This window comes from Apodemus sylvaticus, chromosome 9 (genome assembly GCF_947179515.1).
Source record: "Apodemus sylvaticus chromosome 9, mApoSyl1.1, whole genome shotgun sequence".
Lineage (NCBI taxonomy): Eukaryota > Metazoa > Chordata > Mammalia > Rodentia > Muridae > Apodemus > Apodemus sylvaticus.
Genome location: NC_067480.1, coordinates 73,194,858 through 73,207,997, shown reverse-complemented (window position 1 = coordinate 73,207,997; position 13,140 = coordinate 73,194,858).

The following is a 13,140-nucleotide window of genomic DNA, read 5'->3' as shown; positions in this document are numbered from 1 at the left end:
TGTCAGAGAGATGACCGCTCAACAGACGAGCTGGGAAACAGGGAAGTGAAAGAAAAGTCAAAATGAGGGCCATCAACCTAGTGTCAGGGAGGTGGGGTCTATGGAAGCATCTGTCTCATTAAGGGTTTCTAGTGCTGCGTGGAAACACCATGACTGAAGCAACTTGGTGAGGAAAAGGGTTTACTTGGCTTACACTTACAAATCACTGTTCATCATTGAAGAAAGTCAGGACAGAAACCTGGAGGCAGGAGCTCATGCAGAGGCCATGGAGGGTGCTGATTACTGGCTTGCTCCCTATGGCTTGCTCAGTCTGCTTTCTTATAGAACCCAGGTCCACCATCCCAGGGTTGGTAACACCCACAATGGAATGGACCCTCCCCCATCAATCACTAATTAAGAAAATGCTGTGCATGCTTGCATAGAGCCCGATCTTATGGAGGCATTTTCTTTTTTTTTTTTTTTTGTTTTGTTTTTATTGGATATTTTCCTTATTTACATTTCAAATGTTATCTCCTTTCCAGGTTCTCCCCACCCCAGAAACCCCCTGTCTCATCCTCCCTCCCCCTGCTTCTATGAGTGTGTTCCTCCACCCACCCCACTCCTACCTCCCCACCCTCAATTCCCCTACTCTCGGGCATCTATCAAGCCTTTATAGGACCAAGGACCTATAATGCCTAATGAGACTATCCTCCACTACATATGCAGCTGGAGCCATGTGTACTCCTTGGTTGATGGCTTAGTCCGTGGGAGCTCTGGGGAGTCTGGTTGGTAGATAGTATTGTTCTTCCTGTGGGGTTGCAAACCCCTTCATCTCATTAAGTCCTTTCTCTAACTCCTCCTTTGGGTACACTGTGCTCAGTCCAGTGTTGGCTGTGAGAGGTGGATACCTCTGGATTTTCAAGACTCTGGCAGGGCCTCTCAAGGGACAGCCATATCAGGCTCCTCTCAGCAAGCATTTCTTGGCATCCACGATAGTGTCCGTTTTGGGTGACTGTTTATGAAGGCATTTTCTCAATTAAGGTTCCCATCTCTCGTATGACTTTAGCTTGTGTCAAGTTAATATGAAACTAGCCAGGACAACATCAAAGAACAAACTCCCTAGTGTGCTGCTGAAAGGTCCTGATATTTCTACTACTGTCACTTATCCAGTAGGATTTGCTTTTAGGGAGTTCCAGGTTGATAATACTTCTAAGCCTGGACCCACAAGCAGATGGTTGGTTCCAGTTAACACAGTTCAGACAACAATAAAACGGTGCCTTCAGAACATCAGACTAAGAATCACAAGTGTACTTCAGAATGACTAAGATCAAAAACTCAAAGCAACAGCTCCTGATGCTGAGGATATTGAGCAAGCAAAACACTCCTCCATTTCTGGTGGGAGTGCAAACTTGTACAACCACTTTGGAAATCAATTTGGAGGTTTCTCAGAAATTTAAGAGTAGTTTAACCTCACGACACAGCTATAACACTCCTGGGCATATACCCAAAAGATACTCAACCATGTGACAAGGACACTTGATCAGCTGTTCATAGCAGTTTTATTCATAATAACCAGAAACTGGAAACAACTTAGATGTCAACCAAAGAATGGATTTAAAAAATGTGGTATATTTACATAATGGAATAGAACTCAGATATTAAAAGCAAAAACATTTTGAAATTTTCAGGCAAATGAATGGAACTAGAAAAGATCATCCTGAGTGAGGCAACACAGACCTGAAAAGACAAATATGATATATACTCACTTATAAGTGGATATTAGCAGTAAAGAATGAGATAACTACATGCTACAATCCAAAGAAGCTAAGTAGCAAGGAGAGGAAATACAATAGACATCAGGAGTGGAGAAAGGAGGGAACAGGGTAGGGAAGATGGTGGGGAGAGGAGCAGGAGGGATAAAGTATGGGGAAGATGGCAAGAGAGAGACCTAGAATCTGTGTTGGTCGTCTCTGAGATGAGCTAGAAATCTTGGACATTGGAAACTCCCAGGAACCTATAAGGGTGACTTCTAAGACTTCCAGCAATAAGGGATATGGAACTTGAAACAGCCATCTCCTGTAACTAGGCAAGACTTACAATGGAGGGATGAGAACACCAACCCTATCACAAAACTTCAGACCCACAATTTGTCCCATCTATAAGATGTGCAAAAATAAAGTTGGATCAGAAATCGAGGGAACGGCCAATGAGTACTGGCCCAGCTTGAGACCCATGCCATGAGAGAGAGCCCACCACTGACACTATTAATGATATTCTGCTGTAGTTGCATACAGGAGCCTCTCATAACCGCCATCAGAGAAGCTTTACCCAGCAATAGAAACAAATGCAGAGACCCACAGCCAAACATTAGGTGGAGTTCTGGAAACCTTGTAAAAGATAGGAAGCATTGAAGGAGACAGAGAGGTCAAGGACACCACAAGAAAACCGACAGAATCAACTAACCTGAGGCTACAGGGACTCACAGAGACTGAAACACCAACCAGAAAGTATGCATGGGACAGACCTAGTCCCTCTACACATATACAACAGATATAAAGCTTAGTCTTCATGTGAGTTCCCTAACAGCGGGACAGAGGCTGTCTCTGACTCTGCTTCCTGCCTTTGGATCCCTTTTCTCTAACTGGGCTACCTTGTCTATTCTCAAAAGAAGTTGTACCTAGTCTAACTGTAACTTAATATGACAAGGTGGGTTGATATCCATGAGAGGCCTCCCCTTCTCTGAAGAGAAAAGGGAGAGGGATTAGGAGAGAGGTAAGAGGAAGGGACTGGGAGAAGAGGAAGGATGGAAGGCTGTCATCAGAATATTAAGTAAGTTTAAAAAGAATCACCAGTATAATCAGACACACACAGCATTAGATAGAAACTCAAGTTCAGGGTCTAGCTCTTGGGATGAGCATTCCACTCCTTTGTTTAATACTTGGTTTGGTTTCGGTTGATTTGGTTGGTGTTTTGTTTTCATCTTTATTTTTTGTGCTTCTTTTTTATGTTCCAAAAAGTGCAGAGTCTCTTCCTTTATTTTGTGTCAAAAATTTTATATTCCAAAAAGTTTTTTATTAGGCAGTGTAAACACTCAATACAGGTCACAGGAATAATCAACTATCAGATGTTCTTTTGGTCATAAGTAGGACATCAGCATCACGCCCTCAAAGGCTCAGGGAACATCATGGAAGAAGGGATGGAAAAAATTAAGAGCTTCAGGATAAGATAGAATTTTGCGCTATGCTGTATTGTGGGCATGGCATGAAGTAACATTTGCAAACTCTCTGAATCTGGTAGTCACATGGATAAGACCTGTGCAGGATTGCATCCATCACCATCTGCTGGGGTCAGGGAGGAAGCTCCCAAGGCACCTCCTTTCCCTGAGAATTTAGAGGCAGTTAATTGTAACTATGGGAAGGGGCTCCCAAAGCCTCTCTCCTCCTGAATTGCCAATTAATGGTTGTCGAGGGAAAGAGATGCATTTTTCGTAAGTGGTGTGGCCGGTTCTGGAAATAACCCCAGACCCATGTGCATGCCAGAAGCTCCAATGAAATTCACTGGGTCATTGCCCAGAGCGGACCTAGGGCTCTGGCTCCCCATCCATTCCTACAACACCCAAAGGAAGATTGACTCCCAGGAACTCTAACACACACAGGATCACAGGATCACAAGGTCCAAGAATCACAGGATCACAGAGATAGCTGGACTCCCAGGATTTCCAACACAATCAGGCCCACAGAATGGACAGGCTCCAGTAAGAGACAGCAAGGCCAGTCAGCACTAGAGATAACCAGATGGTGAGCAAACACAAGAACATAAGCAAGAGAAACCAATGATACTTGAAATACAAAAACCATCCAGGAACTAAAAATGGAAATAAAAACAAAAAGGGAGACAGCCCTGGGGATGGAAAACCTAAGAAAGAGATCAGGAGTCACAGATGCAAGCATTACCAACAGAATACAAGAGATAAAAGAGAGAATCTCAGGTATAAAATATACCATAGGGAAAAAAACTGATACAACAGTCAAAGAAAATACAAAAATCAAAAAGCTTCTAACTCAAAACATTCAAGAAATCCAGGACACAATGAAAAGACCAAACCTAAGAATAATAGGTATAGAAGATAGTGAAGACTCCAAATTCTAAGAGTCAGTAAACATTTTCAACAAAATTATAAAAGAAAACTTCCCTAACCTAAATAAAGAGATGCCCATAAACATACAAGAAGCTTACAGAACACCAAACAAAAAAGAAATTCCTCCCATTACATAAAAATCAAAACACCAAACACACACAACAAAGAAAGAATATTAAAAGCTGCAAGGGAAAATGTCAAGTATCAGATAAAGGCACACCTATCACAATAACACCAAACTTATGAACAAAGAATGTAAAAGCCAGAAGATCTTGGACAGATGTGATACAGGCACTAAGAGAACAAAGATGCCAGACCTGGCTACCCAGCAAAACTCTGAATTACCATAGAGGGAGAAAACAAGATATTCAGTGACAAAACAAAATTTAAACAATATCTTTTCATCAGTCTAGCCCTACAGAGGATAATAGGGGGAAAAACTCCAATATAAGGAGGGAAACTACACCCAAGAAAAAGAAAGAAATTAATCTTCTCACAACAAACCCAAAAGAAGAGAACCACAGCAACATAATTCCACCTCTAACAACAAAAATAACAGGAAGCAACAATCACTGGTCCTTAATATCTCTCAACATCAATAGACTCAACTCCCCAATAAAAAGACGTAGATTAACAGACTGGATATATAAACAAGAACCAGTATTCTGTTGTATAAAGAAACACACCTCAGTGACAAAGACAGACACTACCTCAAAGTAAAAGGCTGGAAAAATAACTTCCAAGCAAGTGGTTCCAAGAAACAAGCTGTAATAGCAATTCTAGTATGCAAGAAAATATGCTTTCAACCAAAACTTAATTTTAAAAGGTGAATAAGGACATTACATACTCCTCAAAAGAAAAACCCACCAAGATAAACTCTCAATTCTGAACATCTATGCGAGGGCACCCACAGTTGTAAAAGAAACATTACTGAAGCTCAAAACACACATTGAACTCCACACAACAATAGTGGGAGACTTCAACACCCCACTCTCATCAATGGACAGATCATGGAAACAGAAACTAAACAGAGACACAGTGAAACTAACAGAAGTTATGGACCAAATGGATTTAAAGATACCTACAAAACATTTCACCCCAAAACTAAAGATTATACCTTCTTCTCAGCACTTCATGGTACCCTCTCCAAAATTTCCCATATAATCAGACACAAAGCAAGCCTCAACCAACACAAGAAGATTGAAATAATCCCATGCATACTAACAGATAACCAAGGATTAAGACTGGTCTTCAATAACAACAAAAACAACAAAAAAACCCACATACATATGGAAGCTGAACAACGCTCTACTCAATGATAACCTGGTCAGGGAAGAAATAAGGAAAGAAATTAAAGACTTTTTAGAATTTAATGAAAATGAATGCACAGCATACCTAAATTTATGAGATACAATGAAAGCAGTGCTAGGAGAAAAACTCATAGCTATGAGTGCCTCCATAAAGGAATTGGAGAGATCATTCACTAGCAGTTTAACAGCATATCTAAAAGCTCTAGAACAAAAAGAAGCGAATACACCCAGGAGGGCAGGAAATAATTGAACTCAGGGCTGAAATCAATTAAGCAGAAACAAAGGGAACTATGCAAAGAATCAACAAAACCAGGAGTTGGTTCTTTGAGAAAATCAACAAGATAGATAAACCCTTAGTCAGACTAATCAGAGGACACAGAGACAGTATCCAAATAAACAAAATCAGAAATGAAAAGGGAGACATAACAACAGAAACCAAGGAAATTCAAAATATCATCAGACTCTATTACAAAAGCCTCTACTCAACAAAACTGGAAAATATGGGTAAAATGATTGATTTTCTAGACAGAAAATCAAATACCAAAGTTAAATGAGGATCAGATAAACCACCTAAACAGCCCCATAACCCCTAAAGAAATAGAAGCAATCATTAAAAGTCTCCCAACCAAGGAAACCTTGGGACCAGATAGTTTTAGTGTAGAATTCTATCAGACCTTCAAAGAAGACCTAATACCAATACTTCTCAAACTATTCCATGAAAGAGAAACAAAAGGGACACCACCCAATACATTCTATGAAGCCACAGTTACAGTGATACCTAAATTACACAAAGACCCAACAAAAAATAAGAAAAATTCAGAGGAATTTCCCTTATTAATAACAATGCAAAATTACTCAATAAAATTCTCATAAACCAAATCCAAGAACACATCAAAATGATCATTCACCATGATCAAATAGGCTTCACCCCAGTGTTGCAGGAATGGTTCAATATACAGAAATCCATCAACATAATCAGTGAGAAGCCAAGAGAAGTTGAATTGAATCAGTCAGCTTAGAAGATTAAATAGTATGTAGGCTAGAAGATTCCAGGTCTAGGTATACTTAGAACAGAGAAGGAAATGCTTGGGGCTCAACTTAACCAGTATGTCTCCTTCCTTCGTCTGAGAAAATAAAAGTGACATTTATAACAGAGCCCTTTGTTGGGCAGCCAGGTCAGTGACCCACATGAAAGACAGCAATTCGTAGGAGAAGATAAGTAGCCTCTAGGAGGGCCAATAACTTTTAATGTCCTTTCCCAGCAGTGAGAATCCCTCTTTCTGTGTAGATCATGCTGTGGACATGCCTGGAAGTAAAAGCATAGCAACTATCCACATATATGGTGGAGGACTTTCCTTTTCCCCACCTGAGAACCTGTGTCAGGTCCATCAGTTTTTGTCTCTGGGCTAAGTTACCTGGCTTTAGTTCAAATCATTTCAGTTGAAATAATTGATGCAGTTCCCACATACCTGGTTTCATCTTTCATTTTGTAACAGTCATCACCAGGTAAGAGACAATCATGCTAAGGTCAGGTACTGTTATAATACTATGTCACCTCCCCAAGGCTCAGGGACCATCACAGAAGCCCTAAAGACTTAAAAACCAGATAACAGGAAAGACTGAAAGAGATAGCATCTTCCATATATGACAGGACCACTCATGAACCCACAGCAGGTGTGGTTGCTGCACAAGACCAGACCAGTTGACCTTCTAGCATGGACAGGGAAGAGTATATGATTGAGGATCTATGGACAGATGGACAGTTGGTGGCTTCTGGATAACTGAGAGTCAGTTTTTTAAAAGGGGCTCAGAGGCAGACCCCACACCCAGAAGCACCTGGTCAGTATTCTCCAGGGCTTTGATTCTCCAGCACAGACAGATGCAATAGACTTGACCTCCTGATGCCTGGAGCATAGCCTGGTGTGAGAAATGCTCTGAGCACTATCTGCCCAATAAGACTTGTCATCAAGAAGTTTTATCAAATCCTGATGCTTGTTAGGCCCACCAAGGTATCCACAAGAAGGGACTCACCTTTCTGAACCTTACCTTTTCCCCGTTTTCATTGATTATTTCTCTTATTTGACAATTTCTCTTCCCTGCTCCTGTTTCCTTTCCATCCCTTATCCCCGCTTCATTCCTACTGTCTTTTTCCCAGACTCATGATTTTGGGGTTTTCTTTGTGACCATTTTGCTTGACCAAGGCCCCTCTGGATTGAGACTATATGTTGGGGCCTGTTGGAGTCATCAGTGTGTACACAAATGGAATCAATGACTGCCCATTTCCCTGAATCTGTAGCAAATACTTCAGCAGTGAGGGGTGAGGCTCTGAGATCCTCCTCCATCTGTCCTGCACTCTGCAGACCCACTACGTGCATTCACAACTGTTGTAGAATCATGATTGAAGTGGCTGTGTCTTCCCCTAAAGGTGACATTTCACAGCCTTTCTCCCTATTGTCCAACTCTTACATTCTCCTGTCCTCTCTTAACAGTGTTCCCTGACCCTTAGAAGGGATGATATGAATGTCTTGCGCAGATCTGATTATTCATCTGTCACTCTCAGCACCCTGTGCAACCATGAGTCTCTGCTTTTATCACAATTCATGAAAGGCTTCTCCAGTCAAAGCCCAGAGTGGCATTTGTCCATAGGAGTAAACATAAATACTTATGAAGACAGCTTGACTCTGTGTCAAGAGAACCAAGCAACAGTATTCAGTCCCCTCAATGACAAATGACTTCTCCAGCCTTAGTTTTGATGAGTTTACAGTACCAAGCATGGATTATGGGATGGACCTCAGATCCAACCAGAGAGAAGTTGGTTACCTCATAACATCAGAGCCACTACTGTACAAGTGGAGACATCTTGCTGATAAAGTCAGTCTCATGGGCAGAATTCATAGCTGAGTGGACCCACTGATGTCTTTTGTCACCCAGCAGCCAACACGGAGCCTTTCAGGACTATAAAAGCTAGCTATCCCTGAGCCCCACATTTTCACATCATTACATAAACCTCTCCTGGGGAGTCATGAACTAACATCTACTCACCCCAGACAGAGCACCAGTGACACACCAAAGTGACTATTCCACTCAAGTCCAATTTGGTGATGCAATGGTTTTATTGGACTTAGTTACAAAGAATGAGTGAAGGTGACTTTCAGGGGCATAGGTGACCCCAAAGCAACCTCACCAACATAAACATCTCACCCTTCAACAGATGACACCTCTCCATAGTGACAAAATTAACCTCTACATCCTCTAGAATCTTCAGGACCACATCCATCTGGGTCACAACTGTCAGAGAGGCGTAGGAGGGAAAGGTGAAGCCCTGAGGTCTGATGACTCACAGTCAGGCTTACCCTCCATCGCTCCTACACGTTTCCATCGTTCTCCATAGCATCCTCCCAGAGTGCTTTCACCACAGCGTCGGCAGAAACAGATAGTCCCTGGCTACACAAACACATGCTACTGCTGAAGGTTCTCTGTGAAAATATTGTACAAAGTTAAATGTCTTGTTACTATATATCTACTACACATAATAATGAACTTGATGATGACATTTTCATACACATCTTAATTACTCTGATCATATTCTGTGAGAGAATGTCAGTAGGGCCCATTTCCATAGTCTTTCATGGAATGGAGTCATGGCTGTCTCTAATGAAGATGAAAATGGCTGGTATGCTCCAACAGTCTCACTATATAGCCCTGGCTCTCCTGAAACTCACTAAGTAGACCAGGCTAGCCTCGAACTCACAGAGATCCCCCTAAGGCCTCCTGAGTGCTGGGATCCCAGCTTCTTCAGCATCCTTATAGCAAAATGGGAAATGGAGACAGGACAATCTGCTGGAAGCTTCTGGACCAGCTGGCCTGGAGTATGGAGCAGCATAAAAAGACAGACCTGAATCAACAATGCGGAAGGTGAGGACCTATGCGTGAGGATGCACACACACACACACACACAAACACACACACACAAACACACACACACAAACACACACACATACAAACACACACACACACAAACACACAATACAAACACACACACACAAACACACACACATACACACACACACACACACACACACACACACACACACATACACAATATACACACACTCTAAACATGGAAGGAATCCTGGAATTGGAAGATTGTGAAAAATCTCTCCTCAGAATCCAGTTTTCCTCAAAGTCTGTAGCATCTGTGTGAATCTTGCTTTAGCTAGCACCCTCTTTTTGCTGAGCTTAATTGACAGAATCCAGAATGACAAAGGACTCTGTGCTTGCCCGTGAGGGATGGCTTCGATTAGATTAGCCTGAGGGCATGCTTGGGAGGAGCTGTCTATATTAGGCTCAGTGAGGTGGGGAGACCCCAGATGTGGGTGCCCCATTCTCTAGGCTGGAATCCTGGGTTGGAGATTTTCCAGGTCTCCTCTTAGGTATCGCCTCCTCTGGACAGCCATTATCTCCACTCCCAACGGGTCCCACTTATAGCTACAGTCTGTGTCCCCTGGATCTTCTTGTCTGCATTCCACAGTGAGGAGAACAAACCATTGCCTACCCTCAAGTGACAAAAGTGTCAACATCATTCATATCCAGTGACCAGGGTCAGTGCTGTTCATCAAATACATACCATGCATTAGCCATTCACTGGGGCCTTGCTAGTTCCTTGTCTTATTGCTGTGAGAAAATACTTTGATAAGAGCTAGAGATGGTTCAGCAGGTAAAGGTCTTTTCCACCTATCCTGACAACCTGAGATCCATCCAACCCACATGGTAAAGGCAGAGAGCCTACTCCCCCCAGCTTTTCCTCTGACCTTCACATGTATGCCATGGTACACAAGTGTCCTCTGACCCTGTGAAAAATACAGTTAAAATACGTCAACAAAGCAGTTTAGAGAAGAGTTTATTTTGGCTCACGTTTTGATGCTACAGTCCGTCATGACGGGGATGTCCAAGAATCAGCATCTGCAGTTACCAGAAAGACAGCAATGACTGCCTGTGCTCAGCTTGCTGTCTCCTTTCTATCATCGAGGTCCTCGGGCCACCCAAATTTAGCATGGTTCTTGCCAACTTAATTAACCAAATGGACACAGCCAAAGGCTACCCCTACCTAGGTCATCCTTCACAGGTGTTCGAGGAGGCTTGTTTCCCAGGAGAGTCTAGATTCTGTCAAACTGACAATCAATACGAGCCAGATCATGATCTTAAAGGTACAGTTGAATATTGCCCCTGTTTTCCAGATAAGAAACTGGCACTCAGCCAAGTGTGGTGAGCATTTCATTGTATGTATAAAATTCTCTGTACCCAAAATGGAAGCAGAGGCTAGAATCACAAGCACAAGGCACAAGCCACCACATCAGAACAGGTAATCAGGGTTTCACGGCAACTGTTTTCTCCCATTGAGCCATCTCCCAGCCCTCTTCCATGTTTCTCCCAAGCAAAGAGATAACTATGATGTGAAAGTGCTCACATAGGTTAATTGTAACTTCTCAGGCCCTTACTTAAGATGGCAGCTTCTCTTAGCTGGAGTGGCCACAGGGCACAGCAGCTCTCTTAGGTTTGATCCTTGTGTTTCATTGAAACTGTCACCAGAGCATCTCTTCAATAAGGTGCTGGTGACTCTGTAGTCTGGCTGTCTTGGAACTCATTGTGTAGACCAGCCTGGCCTGAAACTCACAGAGATATACCTGCCTCACCACCCCCACTCCCTACCCACAAGTGCTGGGATTAGAGGCATGGCCACCATACCCAGCTCCCTCGGGACTTTATAAGATATGTGATCATTCAACACTGACTACAGGGAAGGTCCCAGAAACCCAAATAGCCACAAAGAGGATTTCCTCTAAATAAACACCAGTGCTGTAAGAACCACAACCTACAGGGAGACCGCCAACTCACAGCCACTGCTAACCATTTGTATTTTTGTCTCTACTTCTCATCTTAAAGTAGATTTTCTTTATCCATAAGAATTATATTCATACAATGAAATATGATCACCCATATTTTCCTTCTCCCACAGTCCCCAAACACACCCTCATCCAACTATATCTTTTTTTATAAGCCACTAAACCTTGTTAATGCTGCCTTATGTGCATGTGTGCAAGGCACATAGAGATACATGGCCACCCAACCATTGGCCACACCCTCAAATGGTTGTTTCTCCTTCCCCAGCACCCAGCACCTGCCAGTCACTCCTCAATAAGGAGCAGGGCCTAAAGAGTAGAAGTTTGGCTGGCTTGATCTTAGGCAGGTCTTGTGTGGGTAGCCATGACTACTGTAAGTCCCGGGACCCTGCTCTCTCTGCATCCCTAGGGTTAGGATCAAACACATGCATCACCGTGCGTAACTGTTGTATATGCCTGGGGTTTCTCTCATATCCTCGTGCTTGCCAGACAGATAATCTTCACTAACTAAGCCATCAGCTCTATAATGACATCTTCATTTAAATATATCTTGCAACTGGAGCCATGGGTCCCTCTGTGTGTACTCTTTGGTTAGTGGTTTAGTGCCTGGGAGCTCAGGGAGGTCTGGTTGGTTGATATTGTTGTTCCTCCTATGGGGATGCAAATCCCTACAGCAATTTCAGACCTTTCTCTAATTCCTCCATTGGGGACCCTGTGCTCAGGGCAATGGTGGGCCGGGAGCATCCGCCTCTGTATTTGTCAGGCTCTGGCAGAGCCTCTCAGGGGATAGCTATATCTGGCTCCTGTCAGCAAACACTTCTTGGCATCCACATGGTCTCATAGAAGCAGGGTGAGAGGGGATGGGATAGAGGGGTTTCAGAGAGGAAACCAGGAAGGGGGATAAAAATATCTAATAAAAAAATTAAAAATACATTGTGCACTTGATCACATATTGAATATTCTCTGACACTTCTTTGTTCAAACAACTGGACTTCATTCCTCATTTCTTGAGTGTGAGCTGAACTTAGTGACTTCATCCTGATAGGCATAAAAAAATGTGCCAGTGTATGTCCACTGAGACTTGGACACGGTGGCGTGGGCCTTCTTCCTCATCACTATGCCTTGGGACAATTGCTCACTAACATTGTGAGAAGGTTCAAGGGATGTTATGAAGTTCATGTGTCTTGGCCCATTTTGGTTTGGGGGGGGTTAATTCTTTTTTATTGAATATAATCTTCATTTACAATTCAAATGCTAAAACCTTTTCCGGTCCCCCCCCCATCCCACCCTCACCCCCCACCCCCACCAAAACTCCCAACCCCTCCTCCCACCCCCGACCTCCAAGTATATGCCCCCTCCACCTGACCCACTCCCACCCCCCTCTCAATTTCCCTTTGTTGGGGCATCTACTGAGCTTTCACAGGACCAAGGATCTCTCCTCCCACTGATGCCTGACAAGGCCTTCCTCTGCCACACTTTTGACTGATACCATGTGTACCCCTTAGTTAATGGTTCAGCCCCTGGGAGTCCTGGGGCATTTGGGTGATCTTGGCCCATTTTGTCTTGCTATAACAAAATCTCCAAGACCGAACACACTACAAAGGTAAAGGTCTGCCTAGCTTATGGTTCTGGAGATTCTAGCCTGTGCTCAGCTTGTGTGAGGACCTTTTGACAGATGGCATCCAATAGTCGAAACACATTCAAAAGAGATCACATAACGAGACAGGAAGCAAGACACTGAGAAGGGGACACACTCACCCTCACAGGAACCAACCCAGACCCAAGAGGGCTGCATTAGCACCACCCAGGTGGC